Source organism: Phoca vitulina, unplaced genomic scaffold (assembly GCF_004348235.1).
Source record: "Phoca vitulina isolate PV1807 unplaced genomic scaffold, GSC_HSeal_1.0 scaffold46, whole genome shotgun sequence".
Taxonomy (NCBI): Eukaryota; Metazoa; Chordata; class Mammalia; order Carnivora; family Phocidae; genus Phoca; species Phoca vitulina.
In genome coordinates this window covers 12271173-12283502 of record NW_022589749.1, presented here as the reverse complement: position 1 = coordinate 12283502, position 12330 = coordinate 12271173, and the positions used below count along the sequence as shown (strand labels likewise).

Sequence of the window (12330 nt, the reverse complement as noted above, 5' to 3'; positions counted from 1 at the left end):
CCCTCTCTGAGACCGTCTGTCCTCCCCGTTCTCGGAAGAGCCCCTTGTTTCTTTCTGGGAAATCACCCTGTTTGGATTTAGTCTGTGTGGTTTGAATGGAGCCCAAATGTTCTAAGGGTGGACCTGTGACCAGGGTTAGAAATAGACAGACATGTGACCAGGCAGAGCCAATCAGAACATCCATCCTCTGGGTCACAGTCATTGGTTCAGGGGTGAGCCTCTGGCTCAAATCAGACCAATGAGAGGCAGGCCTGGGATCTCCCCCGGGACCTCGTGTTTAGGATGGCCCCTGACGCATAGTAGGTGCTCAACAAATAGCATTTAATTAATTACTTAATATGTGCTGCTATTTAGCTGCAAGCAAATCAAACTTTGCAAATACATATGCTTACTTTGGCAATGGTTTAAGTAAGGTTCCTAATTATGATCTCTGGCACTTCGCTTACTTGTTTTCCGGAAAAGGGTGGATGTCTCCCTTGATAGAGTGAATGTCTCCAGCGGGACAAACATTACATTTCTGCTGCGTGCTGCTACAGCCCCAGTGTCTAGGAGAAGACCTGGAACACCGCAGACACACGGGAAATGTCCGTGGAATGAACGAATGGCACGGTCTACTCCCAGCCTCAGAACTGTTGCTCCTCCTGGACTTTATGCTCGGGCTTGTCTGGGAATTCAGTTCAGACTCTGATTCTCCGAATTGAAAAGAGTGAACACACTCAGTGTAATTCAACCAGAAACAGGTGCCAACAACAGACCTCACTGTACTTGGCCTCTAAGAAAGCCCCAGCCCACGGGTGGGGGCCACTGATTAGAGATTCGGTTCAGTGGACCAAATAGGTCATGTGCGTTACACGCTGAGCTGAGCCAAAGCAGGTGTTGGTTCCATCTATCGATCACATCAGGAAAAGCTTCTTGTCTTGGAGTCAGTCTAGAAGAAAATGTGCAAGCCTGACCACTGGATGACCATTCACCTAATTAAAATTTTAATTATTAAATACATCAGGCAGCGAAAGAGTGCAGAAAATCACACAGCACCCCTGTCCCCACCCAGCTCAGGAAATAAGATACAGGTGCGCTGAAGTTCATGGGAACCCCCACCTCATCCCATCCACGTCCTGCCCTCCTCAGAGACAGCCATTCTCCCGACGCTTATATGATTTCCGTGTGTATTTTTTTTTATGTTGTGCTTTCTCTATGTGATTATGTATTCATAAAAATGTATGACATTTTTTGCATGTTTTAAATCGTATATAATGATATCTTGTTCTAGTATGCTCTGGCAACTCGCTTTTTAATTTTTATATTCAATTTTACGTTTTAAAGGCTTTATCCCTGCTAAAACATGCAGCACTAATTAATTTTCATGGCTGGTTAGCATTTCCCTGGATGAATACGGGAAGGTGTGTCTGTCTCTCGTGCTCCTGCTGGTGGGCATTTCAGCTTCAGGGCCTCCCTGAGCACAGAGTCCTGGTGAGAAGTCAGATTCTGGGGACGAAAAGGCTCAGCTCAAACTCGCCTTCCTTAACTTTGCTCCCTTGTGAAAGTCACTTCACCCTTCTGAGCCTCTGTTGGCTCATCTGGAAAATGGGGATCACAATCCTGAGGATTTCTGAAGACTGTGAGGAATTAAATAAAATGGATGGGTGAAAAGCATCTCAGAATCTTCAAAATGCTGAAATAGGACAGAGTTGAAATCCCAGGGACTGGAACGTCCAATCTCAGTTGACTAATGCCCCATGAAAAGCAGCAGCCGGTCACCAGGTTACATTCATCAAGCCAAGCCCTGCTCATCCACCCAAGCCTCCTCCTCCAGGAAGGCTCCTCTGGTTGTCCGCTGGGACTGCATGGTCCTCTCTCTTCTCTCAGGTCACTTGCTGTCCACATCACTTCCTCGGGGACTTGAACAGTAGTGTGCATGTTCAGACAGTCCCTCACTCAGAGGGTCTATGTCCCTTGAAGCCCACCATACAGGCCTCTGTAGTAGATGCTCCGCTAAATCATGCTCATCGACAGTCGTCTTCAATTCAGCATCCAGCAAGACAATCCTGATGCCTTCTGCGGGATCTCATTAGTATTGCTTCATTTCATTCTCTAATTCCTAAAACAGAACTACTGAAACACAGTCCTATCTATTTCTAGACTCATTCATTCAAGTTATACTTTGGCCTGGGGAAAAATATGTTAACTTATGCATTTGCCTTTTCTCTCCCTCTACAGAGTCTGTGAGTTCCATGAGGGCTTGGTCTATTTCTCAGAAAAAAAAAAAAACACAAAAAAACAGAGAGAGAGAGAGAGAGAAGTGAAGAGGAGAGGAGAAAGGGTGGGGGGGCAGAATGGGAGAAAAAATAACCAGGATTTGCACACAGGACAAGCTAGACACACCTGTAAAAGGGAAAGTATATTCTAGCAGTTTCTAGGAATCACACACACACACACACACACACACACACACAGGGGCACAAGCCCCACAGAACTGAACGGGGTTTCTGGAGTCAGCAGCCGAGACCTTGGGCAACTGAGGCAGGCCAGCAAAGGGCCGTCTTGGGTATGTCTGCGCCTGGACTGGTTCTAATCTCTCTGATGATGAAAACGGATTTTCCAAGGCCTGACGATCTAGATTCGGTTCTGGTGGTGCAGAGACATGACCTTAAGCACCACAGAGTCGTAGAGTGAGACAATCTCCTTCAAGTTCTCCTTCAGCCCTCCAGTCTGGACTTCAGGGAGAAAGTCTCTGGTCGGGGCTAACCTGTCTCCTTTCGGATGGAGAGAGAGCTGGCCTCTGCCCAGGCCCTGCTGCACGTAACAGTAACTCAACTGAATTTCACTTTGTTGTTTCCTATGTGTGGTCTTTATATCTATGATAACCTTATCTTCATCATAAGCCGGTCTTCTATTGATGGTGGTAAAGGTCAAGTTTCCTTTTTAGATGAATTATATGTTTTGTAAAATGGATTGACTTAAAGACAAAGTAAATAATTATACACAGGATGCATATCTGGTGAAACTCATGAAAATCGCACATCGTTGATACGGTAAAAAGCAAAACCACCAAATGGTAGGTAGTTGGCATTAAGGAAACATCAGACAAAGCACATTAGTATATCCGAAATGATAAATCAGCCGTAATGACCAGGCAGGGGGAGGAACTCTCTCCCAGAATGAGACAAAAGCCCCAAAGTATCCTAACCTTCCATGCTCATTACATTTTATTGGCTGGGTCGCCAACTGTTGGCAATCCACATACCTTATTCGGGATCAGTCTTATACTACTTCTAAAGTCAATCGTCCACCCAACAAATATGCATTGATCACAGAGAGGTCATGTGGCATGCTGAAGATTGCACAGCTCGTTCAGGGGTGACTGGGATTCACACGCAGATGGCCCAAATTCAGTCCTCACTCTTATCCGCTCTGCCCCCCGTCCCATGAGATCTCACAGATCTGAGCAGCCCCTCTGTGACCAGAGAAAGGGCTGTTACAGGAATCTAGGAATGAATTCTCCCAGGGTCTCCCTCAAACTTTCTTGGTACCACAATCAATCCAATTCCACCCTGACAGTGCCCGGCCCCAGCACCGCACACACTCCACACGGTGTGTGTCTCCACCCCCCTCAATGCTGGAGGTTTCTCAAGGCATTGTCAGATTTAGATACCAATAGTTAACCTGAACCTAATTACATGTCACTGAAAAAGAAATTCAATTCTTACTAAAATTGGAACTTCTCAAAATCAGACTGAAATAGCAAAGGGACATGTAAGGAGAAAATTAACAATAAAAAATATGAAAATGGCTGTCCAACAGATGAGAAAGTATTCAGACTCACTCATAATTAGGTGAAAATTAAAACAACACTGAGATGCCATGGCTCGGCTAACAGAATGGCAAAAAATTACAAAGGACGCTAACACATGTTGCTGGCGAGGCTGTCAGCAAACGTGGCAACTCTTAGGTAAACTGCATATGCACTTATGTCTTCACCCAGCGATCTCACTTCTAGGAAGCCGCCTGAAGATATTCCCCCCAAACATATAAAAATACGTGCACACAAGCTGACTCCTTATAGCACTGTTTGTAGCTGCAAAATATTGGAAACAATAAAACAATAAAAACATGTCCGGACATAGAGGAGTGGTTGAATAACTTGGGGTGCATCCACAAGCGAAGTACTAGGCAGCTACAGCAGAGGATGGGGGGCGGGATGATGGTAGTGGGGGAGGCGGTGTATGGGAACTCTCTGTTCTTCCCACTCAGTTTTGCTGTGAACCTAAAACTGCTCTAAAAAACAAAATCGATTTAAAAGGAAGAGGGGAAGGAATGAGGAACTGAATTGGGTGTCATTTCCAGGACCTAGTGTTAAGCGTACACGTGAGCATCTGTAACACACACCCCCTTGGTGCAGAAGGAAGAGGGTGTAAGAGAACACACATGCATCTGCTTATTGGTGCAAAATAATCATAGGGAGGATAAACCAGAAACGAAAAAGATTGGAATGGAATGTGAACAGCACTGACGAGCCTAACCATATTACAAATGAACAACACAGCCACACTAAAGGATATGAGAAGGAAAAGATCCGGCCTGAGTAGCTTTGGAAACTGTCTCTTAACTGGATACTGTAAGGCTAAAGGCAATGAGCACTTCTGAAACAGCTTACACTAGGAATGAATAAGTACGGAAACATAGACCATGAGAGCTGGGTTTCTCGATGTCAGAAAAAGAAGGTAAAAGTAAGAAAAGGGGAGAAGGACAGAATGAACCCTGGTGATTTACTGCAATCAGAGGTATCAACATGAATCGGGTTTGTGATGGATGGATGGATGGATGGATGGACGGACAGATGTGTGTGTGTGTGTGCGCGCAGATACATGGTTTGGTGTGCATATGTACATTTCCTAGCTCTGTCTGCATACTGGGCTTTGGAGCAAGCAGCCCACCTAGCACTGAGACCAGTGAAGTGCAGGGCTTGGCAACGTCCCCTAAACCCCCTGGCACAGCTTAAGAATGTTCTACATTTGAAGTAAGGAGACACACAGCCAGCCAGACTGGAGGGTAAAATGCTCAGATTGGATCTTCTAAGGAAACCGTTAACTTCTCCTTGAGTTTCATATGCAGAAAAGGAAATGAAAGGAAATATGAATCTTAAGGAAGTTTTCTTTAATTATAAATAGGTTTGTGACACCTCCCAAGGATTGATTTACAAGAAATTTAAGGCATGTTCTCCTTAATGACCGTGGCAAATTCCTCCGGGAATCCGAGGAGGTTTACCCTCCTGTCCCACCCTGCCTCAAGCATAATGTCAGACAAATTTTATCTAAAACCTTATATGGAAAGTCATAAACATCAGCAGGCAGGTCCTCATTTTGTCCCGGAACGAGCTGACCACAAAATGTCCTACCAGGATTTAGGAACATGTTATGAAGCCACAGGGACATGTATTGATAAATGCCTCATGCCTGGGCAAGCCATCATCCCCCTGTTTAATCTCAAAACCCAGTGCGGTACCATCAGTCTTTTTTTCCATTAATAGGTGGTACAGCTGCTGCCCACATACTGAATGAGAAATGAAACCATACGGGCTCCAGCATTTTCTGAGATTGCCTCCACCACCCCACTGCATGAGGCGTGTCCTCAGAGGAGAGCGTGACAGCCTTCGGGAGGCCCAGCTACCGGCGGGCTCCTGTCGCTGCCCTCATTACGAGCCACGAGCTGGGAAATGGGTATACGCGTATTCACCCATGCATCCACGTACACACACATCCATCTATCCATCTATCGCTAACCAGACTCACCTTGAAACCTCTGATTTAAATAAGAATAAGCTCAGAGTTTCCAAAAGAGAGCAAGAGCCCATGTCCCACGATGGGAATGTTGACACGTTAACCATTCACCAGTGAGAGGACACGAGGGTTGTTTGCAGTTTGGGGGTTATTGCCCATAAAACTGCGATGAATATTCACATAAAGTTTTGGTGGGGACGTAAGTGTGCATCTGCGACAAATGCCCGGGAGTGGCTTGCCTGCTAAGTGGGTATGAATTTTTAAGAAACACCCAACAAGGGGCGCCTGGGTGGCTCAGATGGTTAAGCGTCTGCCTTCGGCTCAGGTCATGATCCCAGGGTCCTGGGATCGAGTCCCGCATCGGGTTCCCTGCTAGGCGGGGAGCCTGCTTCTCCCTCTGCCTCTGCCTCTCTCTGTGACTCTCATGAATAAATAAATAAAACATTTAAAAAAAAAAAAAAAAGAAACACCCAAATTTGGGCGCCTGGGTGGCTCAGTTGGTTAAGCAACTGCCTTCGGCTCAGGTCATGATCCTGGAGTCCCTGGATCGAGTCCCACATCGGGCGCCCTGCTCAGCAGGGGGTCTGCTTCTCCCTCTGACCCTCCCCCTCTCATGCTCTCTCTCTCTCCCATTCTCTCTCTCAGATAAATAAATAAAATCTTAAAAAAAAAAAGAAAAGAAACAGCCAACTTTTTCCAGATTGGTTGTACCATTTCACATTCCCACCAGCGACGTAGGAGAGATCCAGTTTCTGCGCATGCTCACCACCATTTGGCAGTGTGCGTGTGTCTACGAGGTCTTTATTTTAAAGTCAGTGGCGAGTTGGTCACAGAAATCAATTCAGGGATGCCCAGGGGACCCACAGGGAATGGAGACTTGCTCTGGGGAGGAAGCTTTACACTCATGCAAGAACCTGAGTGACCAAGAACCCAAGAGGTGCCTGAGCCGTCCACACAAGGTTCCCCTGTGCCTCCATCTTGAATCCGGGACCTTGGTCTTCCCTAAAAGCCCCGCCCCCACGGCCTTCCTTCGCATCCCATTGGGCAGATCAATGTCATGTGACCACCCTTAGCTGCAAGGGTGGCTGGGAACTGTATTTTCCTTTCATCGGGGCACACTGCTCTGCAAAAAAATCTGGATGCCGTCAGGGAAGAAGGGGGAGTAGTTACTGACTTAGGGTCAGTCACATTAGCAAACAGCCCTACAAGGAAGTCATCACCAAAAGAAATAAAAAACAAAACCAATAAAGAATTTAAAATGGCTTCCCCTTAGGAGCAAGGCTGGAAAGAGAGAGAAATGCACGAGGGCGATTTCGTTTTTCATTATATGCCTTTCTGGATGATGGATGTTTGGTTCTTAATAAATCACTTACAGTCCCATGAACTGAGAGAACTTAGCAATACTTCCACAGGCATTCCTCACCCTGCTCCCATGTGATAATTGCACTTGACATTATTTGTTCCAATTCTGCAAGTACTTTCTCTGATCTGGCCTCCTAGTTGACTTAAAATGGAATCTCTCAAAAGGTGCTTCTCTTTTTTCTATACAGTCTCCTTGAACAAGAATAGCTATTTGCATTTATGAGTGGGAGGGGGGGATAAGACCGTTAGATTCTAAAACAGGGATGGTTTTACACACTAAGTGTTGACCCAGTTGTGTAGTGTCTCTTTCAAGTAGGAGATATGAGAAGACTTGTTTTTCACCTGACCTTGGCAACTTAGTTTTTTTACATCAAGATATATGCAGAAGCCCACTTAACAGAGGATAAATTACCCACACACTATAAACTCCACGTTGTCCAAACAGCTTGTTAAAACCCATCCTTCTCATATGACATGGGGCTCAATTTCTAAAGTCTGCAAGTATGGCATCAAAATTACTCCCGAAAAGTATCTTAAATCTCCCATAAAGGACAAAACAATTCCACCTCTTAATATATCCAGCATAACCAGTTTTTTCTTGAGTGTCGTACCAGATTACTATTTCTTTGGTCCATCTCTGAATGAACTTCAGTTTAGGCAATGTTTTTATAAAATAAAAAACATAAATACACAATCACACACAAGTGAATGCACACACAGACACAGTCTGAATCCCGCCTCTAAAGACTAGACTGATAGTCAAAACCAACAGAGAAGGAGAGAGATGGGAGATTCACCATGTGCTCAATCCAGGCACGCACATATATACTCAAATGGAACAGACAAGAAAGATAACCCCCTACACACTATCACACCTCCGCATATGTGGGGCCTTGTTTTTTCTAGAGTGTGGAAAGGGGCACCATTATAAACTTCAGGGAACACTGCTGGAGACGACGCGGTGTATTGAGTTGTCAGGAACCTGAGAAGGAGGGTGGATTTCTCTGGGATTCCACGCTGTGCATGTACATTACTGAGAAGCAAATGCAACTTTTCAGGATCAGTTGGCAGAGGGTCCGGGCGTCCTACCAAAGTGCTTCAAGCCCAGCTTAAACCGTTTCAGGAAGAAGAGGAAAATGATTTCCATGAAGGTGGATTTGGCTTTTGACAACCAATGGGTCCAGAGACAGGTGGAGCCAGGGGCCCCAGAGGCAAAACGCAGAGACGCGGGCGACCGGCGGGCAGTTTAACCCACGAGGCCCTGCAGACCCTCACCCCTGTGCAGCGGCAAGAAAGAGGTACTCTCTCTTTTTTCTCCTCCTGGACCCGCACCCCTGGACCCAGGCATCAGCTGTGGGCGCAGGCCCTGTCCCTGCAGAGCTGAGGCCTTGCTCCCCCTGCCGGGGGGGGGGGGGGGGGGGGGAGGCACCACGGCCTGCAACTCTCCCCGCCCCTCCCGCGGCGTCCCCGCGGTGACCCCAGCCCCACGTGCGCAGAATAAAAACAGCAAGAGCCATAAGGCCAGCTGGTCTCTGGAACACTCACGGCGCTGTGCTTCGTGCCCAGCGTGCCCGCTAAATCCCCTCAACTCCAAGAGGTGCATTGTCTCCGTGCAGGGGGACTGAGCGACAGCCTCAGGTATGAGCCTCCTGGGAAAACTAGTCCTGTAAGATAGACTCACACCTGCTCGCCCCAGACACCAGCGTCTTTGAGCCTGACAGTCTCTACTGCAACCCCCCAAATCACATCGGACTGAATCTAGGGTGTCGGGGGTGGTTCCCAGATTTCTGCCAAGCCGGAGTTTTCTGTTAGCTGCCTAGTGATCCAAGATCTGCTCCAGGACCTGGCTTGGAAGGAACAGGCGCAAAAAGCCAGGCCCTCTGCCAGGGCTCCCCAGTCCCAATTAAACAAGCTGGGGGTATGGATGGGGGGCCAGGATGTGAGCGCGTGTTTGTGGATAGGGGTTCACATAACCTGCCCCACTTCCTGGATCCCAAATGCCACAACGTGTTCAGTGTGGAATGGGAGTAGACCCCATGGAAGCCCGCCGTGGGGGACAGTAAACGCTTCCCCTCAGCCATGCTCCCTCCTCGCTCCTGGGAACAGAACCTAGTTTGGTTCCAGGTGCTCCACATGGTTCCCGGTAGGGGTGCTGAAGATCCTGGAACGGGCAAATTTGTCCCAATTCCCCACATGGCTGCCCATCCAGGGAAAGGGCCGCCCTGAGCCCCGCAGAGGCATTGCTGGTGTTATCAGCGCCCCTGCCAGATTTCCCCAACAAACCCCAAGTTCAGGCTGCCCCGCCTGCGGAGGGCCGGCGCGACAGACGCCCACTCCGGCCTTACCTGTGCCCGGCCGCGCGCCAGCACCAGGCTTAGGGCCCCACACATCCCCGGGAGGTGGGTCTGGAGCGCTCCCTGCGGCCCCGGGCTCACGCCGCGCGCTCTGTAGCTGCGGGATGGTCCTCACTCCGGCGGCTCGGGCTCTGGCGGCTGCAGGCGCGTGGATCCCCGCAACTTTTCTCCAGCCCCTCCCGCCGCCCCGCTTCCCGGCCCCGCCCACCTGCGCCCCGGCCCCGCCCCGGTCCCAGATCTCACCCCGCCCACCCGCGCCCCGCTCCCGACCCGTCCCAGTTCTTACCCCGCCCACCCTACGCCCCGCCCCCTCCCCCGCCCGGTCCTAGATCTCACCCCGCCCACCTGCGCCCCGGCCCCGCCCCCGCCCCGGTCCTAGCTCTCACCCCGCCCACCTGTGCCCCGTCCTGGCCCCGGCCCCAAGCTAGGTGAAGGTGAAGAACCAGAGCCCTCCAGCCGGAAGAGGAGCCTGGGAGAATTCCTCTCGGCCAGGAGGGGCTGCACGAGAAAAAGAGGGAAGGGGCGCTGGGCTGCTCCGGCAGACCCCACGGGAATTCGTTACTTTGCCCCTAATTTCTGCTTTACCCGCTTCTGGCCTTAGCTCTTGGCTTTAGCCCTGGAAGGTTGGAACCCGGTTCTCCGCGCCTCTGAGTGGAGGGTGGTAGGCGCTCTGTCTGAGCTCTGCGGGTGTGTGTGTGTGTGTGTGTGTGTGTGTAAGCACACAACAATCCGGTGAGGCCACACCTGCACTTGGAAACCGCGGTGTCTTGAGCAAGGGGACAGGACAGATGAGATGGGGAGACGGCCAGGAGGAGTAGAATGCGGCTAAGAAAACGTTCCGACCCAAAAGGTGGTCTGTAAAATACTGATTCTTGGAGTTTTCGATGACAGCAGAGAATTATTTTCTTGAACGAGTGATGCTAATTCCCCCGTTGTCCTCTTTGGTGGCTGCTGCAGACGGAAGCCAGGGGAGAAGTCGGAAGGAGGGGACAGGGAGCTTGTTTTTGCAGCCCAAAGGGCTGGGGGATTTTTTTGTTTTCATCAGAGGAAGTATTTTTGGCCTCTCCAGATCAGTGGGAAATAAAATAGATCCCATTATTCCTGGCTGAGGGATGGGGGCCTGCTTTACTCTTCCTCCCTGACCTGCCATCCATCTGTAGGTTTATGATTTGTGGTTCCCCACACTCATCATTTTTTTCCTCTCCATGAGAATACCAGCCTCCCAGTTGGAGAGCCAAATGCAGATTCCAGATCAACTACCATGAGGGAGTACTCTGGGAGGTCTCCTAGGGGGAGTGACTGACTGAGAGAAGGCTCCTCTATGACCTCTTCTTGCTGCACCCACCCCACTCCCTCCCCCTGCCGCCAGCCTATCTGTCCCCTAGGAGCTGCTTTACATCTATTAATCCATTGAGCTCTATGGGATTGCTCTTTTTTTATTGTCCCTTTCAAAAGGTCAGGGAATTTAGATACACAGAATGTAATCCCTATGTACAGAGGATTTAGTTGAATAGGCAATTCACTATCTATTATCGTGTTTGTTTGGCTCTTTGCATATAATCTGTCTTCAACTCCTCTACCTGCCTTTCCTCCCATCCAAAATGTAAGCCCGATGTGGATGGCTTCCTATGTTCTACTCTCCCCACCCCAGAACTCTCAACAACTCAAACAGTGTGTACTGCAAGTAAACAATTGTCAGACGGATGAATCTTGTGTATTTGCATAGTATCGTGGCCCATTTTACCAATGAGGGAATCTAGATTGAGAAATGCCAAGTGAAATCACCTAAAGGCAATATTTACTGAGCATCTGCTTCAAGTTACAACACTATTCTAAATGTAATATTTGGGTGAAGTCAGTCTTCGTGGACACCTGTGTGCATGTGCTCTTATTACACGCATTTTTTAAGATGTAAGGAGATTCACTAAATTGCCCAGGGTCACACTGGTAGCATGTGATGGAGCTGGGATTCAGAGACAGGGAGTCTGCCTTCAGAGCCCACATTTGCAACCCCTTTACTAGAATCATTTGGGCTAAGAAGGGCCTGGAAATCACACCTGTCCTTTGCACCAGGCATCTTGATGACCTGTGTTGACTCTCCCTTCCAAGGTCACCCCTCTGTGTCAGGTCTTGTCAGCTAGATTTTTCTACCTTGAAGAAAAGGAGAAACGTTGATTTATCAGTCCTACTGAGCAGTGCAGGAAAGCACCCCAAAGCAGTTTCTTCTCAGGGGTTGAAGCTTAACTTGAAGTCAGCCTTTGTGGACATTACTGTCCGCACAAGGGACCCTTACCCAGTGTCCCTGAATAAGATTCGGGCAGCTTTTGTCTGCGCAATCAACTATTATGATTGGCTCCCAAATGCCCACTCTTATTCCTTGGCCTGGTCCGTCTTGGAACCCGTCTGCTTGAAGCACAGGGTCTCGACAGAGCAGAGCATGAACGGTCCCCGCACAACCTTCCACTCTGGGTTCAAGCTCCGAAAAAACACCCATGTGGCGTCAAAGATTGCATAACAGAGCTCAGATTTTGCGGCAGATGGAGTCTGTGCATTACATCCACCTTCCCTTTATCCGATTTGCACACATTACAGTAGGAACTGACACTCAGATGGCCCTTCTTGGGAGTCGGTTTGACATGAACTAATTCATTGAATCTCTACGACAACGCCACCGGGTTATTATTTTTCCTAATCGTTTTCGAAGATGAAAGAGTGTAGAGACAGAGGAGTTTTGTTTATCAAAAACCAGTCATGAGAAGGCCTGGCATTCAAACTCAGGCAGTCTGGCTGCAGAGTCCACATTTCAGGGCACACTGCTAGCTTACATCTCTGTGCTC

General features: G+C 48.8%; 1 long non-coding RNA gene across 2 annotated transcripts in view; it reads right to left on the bottom strand.

The window, feature by feature from the left end:
• The window catches only part of LOC116649092, a 134896-nt gene extending 125238 nt beyond the window's left edge, over positions 1-9658 (bottom strand). For both annotated transcript variants that reach the window (XR_004302617.1, XR_004302616.1), the window contains exon 1: positions 9485-9658. This is a non-coding gene — a long non-coding RNA (uncharacterized LOC116649092). The remainder of the gene's footprint in view (positions 1-9484) is intronic.
• Between the last annotated feature and the right edge of the window lie 2672 nt (positions 9659-12330).